The sequence below is a fragment of the Oncorhynchus mykiss genome, chromosome 8 (assembly GCF_057628025.1).
Source record: "Oncorhynchus mykiss isolate SJ-2025 chromosome 8, ASM5762802v1, whole genome shotgun sequence".
NCBI classification, from domain to species: domain Eukaryota; kingdom Metazoa; phylum Chordata; class Actinopteri; order Salmoniformes; family Salmonidae; genus Oncorhynchus; species Oncorhynchus mykiss.
In genome coordinates, this window is record NC_143029.1 from 62,752,903 (window position 1) to 62,762,996 (window position 10,094).

A 10,094-nucleotide genomic window follows, 5' to 3' on the forward strand; every position below is an offset into this window, starting at 1 on the left:
ACAATGCCAAAAAAGATGCAACACTGTTTCTGGGTGGTCATTACAAAAGGTACAATTTGAATTAATGTTTATTTTTTTACTTCTTCATATAGTGGTTGGCACGATAATATTTATGAATAATTTTAAAATAAACTTCCTTAATTTTGTTAATAAGCATGTGTGTAGCAACATCCAAACTTTTTTCCAACAGACTTTATCAATAAAACCATTCCAATAAGGCATGACATAAGGTATAGATAAAACATCCTGTTGAAACAAGGCTCGTATAGCTCTATTATTGTTGCATGGACTAAAATGTAAATCTTTCCTACTGACGAGTCAACAGTGTTACGTGTAGGTATGTTCTCATGGTCAGGTCGTGATACGTGCCTGAATAATAAAGCAACACCTGAGGGAATGGCATCTAAAACAATTGCAAAATCTTTAGGCGCTACAAGGATGTAAAGTGATAAGAATTCCTTATAATTGAGTAAAAGCAACTTCATTAAACACCAGTCTCTACGTCACCAGTGAAGAGGCGACTCTGGGATGCTGGCCTTCTAGAGGCGACTCTGGGATGCTGGCCTTCTAGGCAGAGTTGCAAAGAAAAAGCCATATCTCAGACTGGCCAATAAAAATAAAAGATTAAGATGGGCAAAAGAACACTGGACAGGGGAACTCTGCCTAGAAGGCCAGCATCCCGGAGTCGCCTCTTCACAATTGAAGTTGAGACTGGTGTTTTGCAGGTACTATTTCATGAAGCTGCCAGTTGGGGACTTGTGAGGAGTCTGTTTCTCAAACTAGACACTCTAATGTACTTGTTCTCTTGCTCAGTTGTGCACTCCCACTCCTCTTTCTGATGAGTTTCAGAAGAAAGTCTTTGTTTCTGGCCATTTTGAGCCTGTAATCAAACCCACAAATGTTGATGCTCCAGATACTCAACTAGTCTAAAGGACAGTTTTATTGCTTCTTTAATCAGGACAACAGTTTTCAGCTGTGCTAACATAATTGCAAAATGGTTTTCTAATGATCAATTAGCCCTTTAAAATTATAAACTTGGATTAGCTAACACAATGTGCCATTGGAACACAGGAGTGATGGTTGCTGATAATGGGCCTCTGTACGCCTATGTAGATATTCCATAAAAAATCAGCCTTTTCCAGCTACAATAGTCATTTACAACATTAACAATGTCTACACTGTATTTCTGGTCATTTTGATATTATTTAATAATTTAGCTTCCAGTAGGATGCTTTACCAAGGTTAGTATCAGGGGTAAATATTTTGACATGGATATAAATGGCCCTATGGTCTCTGAGGGGAGTAATACAAATATTTGTAGTAACACACTAACTATCAGTACATTTGGATAGAAGCCAAAAATCCATTCTGGACTGTCTGGAACCTCTTTTGTTACTCCAGCTTTTCCATAAAAAGTATTAAACCCAAATTCTGCCTGTTTGGCTGACTTGGGGGCCATCTATCAGTTGAATTATCTATAGTAATATCAATGTCCCCTCTAATCAATAATAACGAATTGGGAAATTCAGATAACCAATGTAGTATATTTTTCTCTACAGATTCAAGCAACTCATCATTCTCATGTTCGGTGAGAATAATGAGTTGTAACTGATCACAAGACAAGTAAAGTGACCTAAGGGGTCACAGTCAGTGTAACAGTATTATTGTGGAGTCACGGAATGACGTTTCCTTTCAACATGGCGCTGACAGGTTGTTATTAGAAATTAGTGGGATTTCCTTTCTGGAATAAAGGATATTTAGCTTTCTACTTAGTACTCCTATATTAGACTCGGCTAAAAAAAAAGAAGACTACAAGAACAGCTTTATGTCCATGGGACAGCTGCTTTGACTACGGTTCCATCACATCATGTATGACAGTAAAACGAAAAACATGTTTTTAACCCGAGCACTGGAGAAGATTTTAGCCGATAAGGAGGTGAGAAAAGCTCACCATTCCCAGTTGCGCAAAGCCTGTGAAGTGTCCCTAGGTGAGTTTAAGTGTGACAACAATGTGTTAGTTTGGGTTGTCATCATTTGTCACTCACATCTTCTCGTGCATGCCACCAACTCCCTGGTTCGATACATGAAGTGCTTGCATACATTGTAGCATCAATATGGACTGCGCTCTAAACAAGCATTGCTTCGCTGCAGAATCGAGATTGGATTCAAATTCTGGGCCGAAAACTAGCTTAACAGAAATCAAGCTTGGTCACTACCAGATATGTAGTTTCTTATGATGTTTGTGCTTGTTGTCATCTGCGTTATAGCCTAGTAGTGCAGGTGTGAGAGGGGTGGTGCTCTCATACCACATTGTGACCGCAACCGTATCCCGTGATTGTCCTGTGCCTTCCAAAGCCGGGGTTAATAATGTTGTCAGTGTTTACATTGGCAAATTCATTGTTTACATGGGCAGATCACACAAATGCATATATGGTATTGATTGAATTGTCTACGGAGAGGAAACATGGTACAACAAAAAATATAGCCTGTTCAGGATTACCATTTGCAATTATTCAACATTGCAGTGGGTAATGTGAGCTGAATGGGACAAGAGTTTGCTGATCGAAACTAAACAGGGGATGTATAGGAAATGGCACCCTATTTCTTATAAAATACACAACTTGTAACCAGAGGCCTATGGGCCCTGGTACCGTGAACTAAGGAAAATAATCCTCTTATCACATTCATTTTAGGAGGGAAGGTGAATTCAACTTTATTTTCAAGTTGAGATACAGTCATTTACCAAATAGCAGTTTTAAATTTTTACATGAATAGGGTAAAGTTAGTCATCATTTTAGGAGCAGAACAGCATGGTCAGGAGGATAAGCTTTACATTGTATTCAGACCCCTTCCCCTTTTCCACATTTTGTTATGTTACAGCCTTATTCTAAAATTGATTACAAAAAAAATCCCCCTCATCAATCTACACACAATACCCCATAATTACAAAGTGAAAACTGTTTTTTAAGAAATATATGTACATTTCATGAAAAACAGAAATACCTTATTAACATAAGTATTCAGACGCATTGCTGTGAGACTCGAAATTGAGCTCAGGTGCATCCTGTTTCCATTGATAATCCTTGAGATGTTTCTACATCTTGATTGGAGTCCACCTGTGGTAAATTAAATTGATTGGACATGATTTGGAAAGGCACACACCTGGCTATATAAGGTCCCACAGTTGCACGGTAAAGCAAAAACCAAGCCAAGAGGTCAAAGGAATTGTCTGCAGAGCTCTGAGACAGGATTGTGTTGAGTCACAGATCTAGGGAAGGGTACTAAAAAATGTCTGCAGCATTGAAGGTCCCCAATAATATAGTGGCCCCCATCATTCTTAAATGGAAGAAGTTTAGAATCCCCAAGACTCTTCCTAGAGCTGGCCTTGTTCAGGGAGGTGACCAAGAACCCGATGGTCACTGATAGAGCTCCAGATGCGAGAACCTTCCAGAAGGACAGCTATATCTGCAGCCAGACGGAAGCTACTCCTCAGTAAAAGGCACATGGCAGCCCGTTTAAATGAATCCCAGACCATGAGAAACAAGATTCTCTGGTCTGATGAAACCAAGATTGAACTATTTGGCCTGAATGCTAAGCGTTACATCTGGAGGAAACCTGGCACCATCCCCACGGTGAAGCGTGGTGGCAACATCACGCTGTGTGAATTTTTTGTTGTTGTTTTGCAGCAGGGACTGGGAGACTAGTCAGGATTGAGGGAAAGATAAACGGAGCAAAGTACAGTGAGATCCTTGATTAAAACCTGCTCCAGAATGCTCAGGGCCTCACAGTGGGGCGAAGGTTCACCTTCCAACAGGACAACGACCCTAAACACACAGCTAAGACAACGTAGGAGTGGCTTCGGGACATGTCTCTGAATGTCCTTGAGTTTCCCAGCCAGAGCCCAGACTTGAACCTGATCGAACATCTCTGGAGAGAACTGAAATAGCTGTGCAGCAATGCTCCCCATACAACCTAAAAAGCCAAAGGTGCTTTAACAAAGTACTAAGTAAAGGGTCTGAATACTTATGTCAATGTAATATTTATGTTTTTTGTTTGTAATACATTTGAAAAAAAATATTTAAAATGTTGCTTTGTCGATATGTGGTATTGTGTGTAGATTGAGGCGGAAAAAAATATTTAATCCATTTTAGAATAAGGCTGTAAAGTAAAATGTGGAAAAAGTCAAGGGGTCTGATTACTTTTCGAATGCACTGTATTTCCACTTTGAGACAGGGGTGTCACCGCAAGCTGTATTGTGTTCATTAGGTGTGTCATATATCATTTTCAAAGATGCATTGTGATACATTATGAGCTCAAAACATTTTGCTGCAAAAATAATTTGGACTATTCGTGGTTTAATCGTTAGTCAAAATTCCACAGTCGTCACAGCCCTGGTCAAAAATAGTGCACTATAAAGGAAACGGATGCCATTTGGGACGTAACCATAAGTTACTGACATAATGGAAGGGTGTTTGGTAGCCCAATATTAGACCTCTGATGAATTATTTCATTCTGACAATGTTTTGTTCTAGCTTTCCTTGCGCACGCTTCCTTTTCTTCCTGTCTGGGGCAGCACAGCTAATAGACAGGTGTGAACCACAGACAAGTGTGTGCGCGCAAAGCGAAAACAAAACCTTGACATCCATTGTCCATAGACTGCTTACAGGGTATGGAAACCAATATATAATTTCGGTGAACTAACCCTTTAACACTGTCAATTGTTTTTCACTTAATAGCAGCAACAGCACCATCTAGTGGTGAGACCTGGTAATATATAAGGATGTTTTATGGCACATAAACCAAACAACAACAATGACTCCTTTCTCTGAACAGGGGGAAAAAGCTAATGGGTGGCTTTTGACAAACCAAATGTTGAGTACTATTTTAATTAATATAATATATATTAAAATGGCCAATTTGTGTGCAATCAATTAGTTAATTATCCAGAGATCCAATTATATATATATATTTGCAGCCGGAATACTTCAAGTTGAAGTCGGAAGTTTACATACACTAAGGTTGGAGCCATTAAAACGTATTTTTCAACCACTCCACAAATGTCTTGTTGCCAAAACTATAGTTTAAGTCGGTTAGGACATCTACTTTGTGCATGACACAAGTCATTTTTCCAACAATTGTTTACAGACAGATTATTTCAGTTATTATTCACTGTATCACAATTCCAGTGGGTCAGAAGTTTACATACAGTCGTGGCCAAAAGTTTTGAGAATGACACAAATATGAATTTTGACAAAGTTTGCTGCCTCAGTTTGTATGATGGCAATTTGCATATACTCCAGAATGTTATGAAGAGTGATCAGATGAATTGCAATGAATTGCAAAGTCCCTCTTTGCCATTCAAATGAACTGAATCCCCCAAAAACATTTCCACTGCATTTCAGCCCTCCCACAATCATGTCAGTGATTCTCTCGTTAACACAGGTGTGAGTGTTGACGTGGACAAGGAGATCGCTCTGTCATGCTGATTGAGTTCGAATAAAAGACTGGAAGCTTCAAAATGAGGGTGGTGCTTGGAAGCATTGTTCTTCCTCTGTCAGCCACGATTACCTGCAAGGAAACACGTGCCATCATCATTGCTTTGCACAAAAGTGTTTCACAGGCAAGGATGCTGCCAGTAAGATTGCACCTAAATCAACTATTTATCAGATCATCAAGAACTTCAAGTAGAGCGGTTCAATTGTTGTGAAGAAGGCTTCAGGGCTCCCAAGAAAGTCCAACAAGCGCCAGTACCGAGCTTGCTCAGTACCAGTACCGAGCTTGCTCAGGAATGGCAGCAGGCAGGTGTGAGTGCATCTGCACGCACAGTGAGGCGAAGACTTTTGGAGGATGGCCTGGTGTCAAGAAGGGCAGTAAAGAAGTCACTTCTCTCCAGGAAAAACATCAGACTGATATTCTGCAAAAGGTACAGGGATTGGACTGCTGAGGACTGGGGTAAAGTCATTTTCTCTGATGAATTCCCTTTCCGATTGTTTCGGGCATCCAGAAAAAAACTTGTCCGGAGAAGACAAGGTGAGCGCTACCATCAGTCCTGTGTCCTGCCAACAGTAAAGCGTCCTGAGACCATTCATGTGTGGGGTTGCTTCTCAGCCAAGGGAGTGGACTCACTCACAATTTTGCCTAAGAACACAGCCATGAATAAAGAATGGTACCAACACATCCTCCGAGAGCAACATCTCCCAACCATCACGGAACAGTTTGGTGATGAACAATGCCTTTTCCAGCAATGATGGAGCACCTTGCCATAAGGCAAAAGTGATTACTAAGTGGTTCGGGGAACAAAACATCAATATTTTGGGTCCATGGCCAGGAAACTCCCCAGACCTAAATCCCACTGAGAACTTGAGGTCAATCCTCAAGAGGTGGGTGGACAAACAAAACCCCACCTATTCTGACAAACTCCAAGCATTGATTCATGCAAGAATGGGCTGCCATCAGTCAGGATGTGGCCCAGAAGTTAATTGACAGCATGCCAGGGCGGATTGCAAAAGTCTTGACTCTTTGCATCAACTTCATGTAATTGTCCATAAAAGCCTTTGACACTTATGAAATGCTTGTAATTATACTTCATTATTCCATAGTAACATCTGACAAAAATATCTAAAGACACTGAAGCAGCACTTTGTGAAAATTAATATTTGTGTCATTCTCAAAACTTTTGGCCACGACTGTACACTAAGTTGACTGTGCCTTTAAACAGCTTGGAAAATTCCATAAAATTATGTCATGGCTTTAGAAGCTTCTGATGGGCTAATTGACATCATTTGAGTCAATTGGAGGTGTACCTGTGGATGTATTTCAAGGTCTACCTTCAAACTCTCTGCCTCTTTGCTTGACATCATGGGATAATTAAAAGAAATCAGTGAAAACCTCAGAAATAAAATTGTGGACCTCCACAAGTCTGGTTCATCATTGGGAGCTATTTCCAAATGCCTGAAGGTACCACATTAATCTGTACAAACAATAGTACACAAGTACTATTGTACTAAGTACTAACACCATGGGACCATGCAGCAGTCATACCGCTCAGGAAGGAGAAGCGTTCTGTCTCCTAGAGATGAATGTACTTTGGTGCAAAAAGTGCAAATCAATCCCAGAACAACAGCAAAGGACCTTGTGAAAATGCTGGAGGAAACGGGTACTAAAAGTATCTATATCCAGAGTAAAACGAGTCCTATATCGACATAACCTGAAAGGCCGCTCAGCAAGGAAGAAGCCACTGCTCCAAAACCGCCATTAAAAAAGCCAGACTACGGTTTGCAACTGCACATGGGGGCAAAGATTGTACTTTTTCGAGAAATGTGTCTGATGAAACAAAAATAGAACTGTTAGGCCATAATGACCATCGTTATGTTTGGAGGAAAAGGGTAAGACTTGCAAGCCGAAGAACACCATCCTAACCTCAATCCTATAGAAAATTTGTGGGCAGAACTGAAAAGGCGTGTGTGAGCAAGGAGGCCTACAAACCTGCCTCAGTTACACCAGCTCTGTCAGGGGGAATGGACCAAAATTCACCCAGCTTATTGTGGGAGGCTTGTGGAAGGCTACCCAAAATGTTTGACCCAAGTTAAACAATTTAAAGGCAATGCTACCAAATACTAATTGAGTGTATGTAAACTTCTGATCCACTGGGAATGTGATGAAAGAAATAAAAGCTGAAATAAATATTTCTCTCTACTATTATTCTGACTTTTCACATTCTTAAAATAAAGTGGTGATCTTAACTGAATCTTTACGAGGATTAAATGTCAGGAATGGTGAAAAACTGAGTTTAAATGTATTTGGCTAAGGTGTATGTAAACTTCTGACTTCAACTGTATGTTTCTAACTGCAGAAAACATTTTAGAACAAGCTGAGATGGTGGCTTGCTGAAATTATATTGAATGACCTGTATGACACGCATAGACTTACATACAGCCTATCATGCATTGCTTATACCCTCCTAAGTATACTGTAGTTCAAAAGTGAAATATTAATATTTGCCCTGCTGAAGGCCAGACATACAAAGCACAGTCTTGATTTAAAAAAAAGAAAATGTATAGAATTTTTATTTCCTTCTCAAGACTATAATAATGTATTATTTGCTGTTGTACCACTGATGAATGAATTACTGTTCACCTGAAGTGTTAATGAGAGGGGTAACACGTCTGATCTGTTCTTTGCTTGTACCCTATTCCCTATTCCCTATGGCACCCAATTCCCTATGTTGGGAACTAGTTTTGACTAGGGCTCATAGGGCTCTGGTCAAAAGTAGTGCACTATGGAATAAGGTGCCATTTGGGACGCTGTCTGGATTGTGTTCTCACTGGTTCGAGCCTGGTACGGGGACAGTGGAGGAAGCTATACTGCTTTTCGCAACACACTGAAGTCTGTTCCTCTCCAGGTGATATAGTACAAACGGCAGAGCTATGATGAGCTTTGTTTTCAGTAAGGCTGTCATCTCATCTCTAGACATCTAAAGCATGCTGATACAACGTTGATGAACTGAGAGTGGATGCAGTCAGCTTATTAGCGTTTGAACTGTCTCTCTCTTTCCTAGTTGGCAGGCAGAGACTAAATCATAGGGGAGCACCGTGTCTATGTTACAATGAAATATATTTGACCTTAGCTTTGTTGAGATCAGCCTGTAGATTCAAGTGAACATTTAGGTAGATGGTCAAGGAGTATGTGTGGTCCATAGTGATATTTTAAACAGTTCACTCTTAAGTTTTAGTATGCATCCCAAATAGCACCCCGTAGGGTTCTCGTCAAAAGGAGGTCACTATATAGGGAATAGAGTGCCATTTGGGATGCAGTTAAGTCTTTTCCAACCGATTTGAGAAGTGGTTTATTGAACTAAAACAGAGGGTCTCTGTACACCACCACCCTCCATATGAGCACCGATAACCCCCAGCATCTACAGTGTCAGATCCTGATAATAACATTACAACATGACTGCCATCCAATATGAAACCTAGTAGATGATGCTGACCATGACCCCAACCTCACCTTCACTGGCTGTAGATGGGATGCTCGACCGTGGAGTCGCAGACAGATACTAGATGTTTCATTATCTGCGTTAAACACCTGGATGACCTGCTGCCTCTCTACTTGGTTTTGGGGGTAAAATATGGTGCAGATGTTGGTGGTAACAAAACGCATGGACTTTTTCTCAGATTGTTTACTGATTGCCTTTTGGGGTTGACAAGTCATGTGGTGCGTTTGTATCTTCTGCATTCCACTCTACACTAGGCAAGTTATTTAGTTCATTTTCATTCTGTATTGATTGAGTCTGGTACACTTTTGAGCTGTCGGTGCCTTTACTATGCCATGTAAATGATGGAGGAGTGGAGGTTATCTCTATCTGCCATGCTCCAAAGTATTGAACTATGTAGGCAGTTGGTTTGTGGTTATAGATTGACTGGTTGGTGGAGGCCAGGACTGAAGATGTCACTGACATGACATCCTATCATGACTCAGGAAGTACTCATGAAATGGACAGTAACTCCTATGAAGAGATATGTGATATTATATTACAGTATTGGATATTTTTTTTGTAGCTATTTTATCGCTAGTTTCCTGCAATTATACTTTTTTTTTCATGGGGCGGAGGGAACATTTTACAATTTTCAAATTCTACACGTTTTTTTCATTTTGTCACGGCTTATGCCTTTTTCTTATGCCATCTGAATGACTCAAACATTATAACAAAATCAGTAGGTAGTCCCATGCCATGAAAAAATACTCCTGAATGCATACTTTTTGGAATTTTAGATTCTCCCTGACTGTCTAGTTTTTATTTTGGTGATTGTAATTTCCCCAAGATCTTATTTAAAAAAACTAAAAAACAAGGTCTCTGATCTTTTCTATATACTTTATATCTGGTTTTAGTCATCCTAGTTTACACTGAAAATATTTTACCATCTTGAAAATAATTTTTAAAACCACTGTTTTTTTCTCTCTCCCTTTTCTACTGGAGTGTTCAGTTTGGCAGGATCTTCTATGAAGGTCAAGGGCAGGAATTTATAGTCGTGGAGGACATGGGCTAATTTGACAAAGTGCTCATGCCTTCATGTAATGAAGCTCTCTACTGCTGG